This window comes from Bos indicus x Bos taurus, chromosome 18 (genome assembly GCF_003369695.1).
Source record: "Bos indicus x Bos taurus breed Angus x Brahman F1 hybrid chromosome 18, Bos_hybrid_MaternalHap_v2.0, whole genome shotgun sequence".
NCBI classification, from domain to species: domain Eukaryota; kingdom Metazoa; phylum Chordata; class Mammalia; order Artiodactyla; family Bovidae; genus Bos; species Bos indicus x Bos taurus.
The window spans coordinates 43,347,413-43,349,422 of NC_040093.1; the positions used below are offsets into that span (position 1 = coordinate 43,347,413).

The following is a 2,010-nucleotide window of genomic DNA, read 5'->3' on the forward strand; positions in this document are numbered from 1 at the left end:
AAAGTAACTCTGGTTCCTGACTTTACCAGAGAAGGCAATGGCACCCCACTCCAGTACTCTTGCCTGGAAAATCCCATGGATGGAGGAGCCTGGTAGGCTGCAGTCCATGGGGTCACTAAGAGTCGGACACGACTGGGTGACTTCACTTTCACTTTTCACTCTCATGCATTGGAGAAGGCAATGGCACCCCACTCCAGTAGTCTTGCCTGGAAAATCCCATGGGCGGAGGAGCCTGGTAGGCTGCAGTCCATGGGGTCACTAAGAGTCGGACACGACTGAGCGAGTCCACTTTCACTTTTCACCTTCATGCATTGGAGAAGGAAATGGCAGCCCACTCCGGTGTCCTTGCCTGGAGAATCCCAGGGATGGGGGAGCCTGGTGGGCTGTTGTCTATGGGGTCGCACAGAGTCGGACACGACTGATGGGACTTAGCAGCAGCAGCAGCAGCAGCAGCAGCAGCAGCAGCAGTACCTTCTAGGTTTAGTCAAGCTCAAGCTGGGAAAGAGAGATTAAGTGCTTAGGCTCTGGAGCCAGATTCCCAGGGTTCAAATCCTGGCTCTGCCAGCTACCAGCTGTGTGATCTGGGGCAAGTTATTCAGCCTCTCTGTGCCTAAATTTCCTCACGTGGAAAAAATGGAGTTCAACAATAGAAACTATCAGATGGGGTTGCTGTGAATGTTTTGTGAGACAGTGATGTGAAGTACTTACAGCACAGGCCCAGATGGTAGTTACTGTTTCCGTCCGTAGGTTTCAGAGGACACTTAGGAACACAGTCTAGCCCAGTGCATCCCAAATATGTTTGGTTAAAGGATCATTTCGGATTATTGGATGTGCCTGTGACCTTGTCTGAAGAAGTCTCATGCAATCAATGAATGGGGAGAGGGGTCTCCTTCCAGCAGGATTCATGAAGACACGGCAGCAATGCCCGGGGGAAAGCTCGGTCCCCAGGGATGAGTGCAGTTCTAAGGTACAAGCGTGAGCGAGCTTTGAGTTTCAAGAGTACAGTCGCATCTTATGTGCGAGGAATCATCTACAGTGACAATTACTCTTGAGAGTCCCCCAGGGAGGTGGTATGTTGGAAATGGGAACACTGACTTTTATTTTGTTCAGCCTGACTAGTTTTTTTTTTTTAATTTTTAAAATTGGAATGTGATTGCTTCACAATATTGCGTTCGTTTCTGCTGTACAATGTGAGTCAGCCAGCCGTCTGTATACATACATCCCCTCCCTCTTGAGCTTCTCTCCCACCACCCCCACCCCCGGCCCTCTATGTCATCACAGCACCTAGCTGAGCTCACTGTGCTATGCTTCCCACTAGCTAGCTATTTCACACTGGTAGTGTATATATATATATGGAAATGCTGCTCTCTCAATTCGTAACTCTCACTACTTTCCTTCACTGCTCCCACAAGTCTATTCTCTACAAAAGCAGTGGTTAGATGCCACGAAGCAGGTGGCAATGCCTTAACTATGGGGGTGTTGTCAGGCCCAAGGGCCTCTTCCATTCTTGTCAAGGGAGTGCTCACCTTCTCCCCTCTCATACAATACTGGACCAGTTTCTTTTTTAACTTTTTATTTGGGAACAATGGTGTTGGAGAAGACTCTTGAGAGTCCCTTGGACTGCAAGGAGATCCAACCAGTCCATTCTGAAGGAGATCAGCCCTGGGATTTCTTTGGAAGGAATGATGCTAAAGCTGAAACTCCAGTACTTTGGCCACCTCAATCGAAGAGTTGACTCATTGGAAAAGACTCTGATGCTGGGAGGGATTGTGGGCAGGAGGAGAAGGGGACAACAGAGGATGAGATGGCTGGATGGCATCACTGACTCCATGAACGTGAGTTTGAGTGAACTCCAGGAGTTGGTGATGGACAGGGAGGCCTGGCGTGCTGCAATTCAAGGGGTCGAAAAGAGTCAGACACGACTGAGCGACTGAACTGAACTGATAGATTCTCAGGAAGTTGCCCCCCCACCCCAAATATACAGGGAGGTCCTGTGTGCCCTCCAGCCAG

At 49.6% G+C, this 2,010-nt stretch overlaps 1 non-coding gene across 1 annotated transcript; it reads right to left on the reverse strand.

The window, feature by feature from the left end:
• Positions 1 to 1,423: 1,423 nt before the first annotated feature.
• Positions 1,424 to 1,548, reverse strand: LOC113876874. Its single transcript, XR_003506612.1, has one exon. It is a non-coding gene; the product is annotated as a U6atac minor spliceosomal RNA (small nuclear RNA).
• Positions 1,549 to 2,010: the final 462 nt, after the last annotated feature.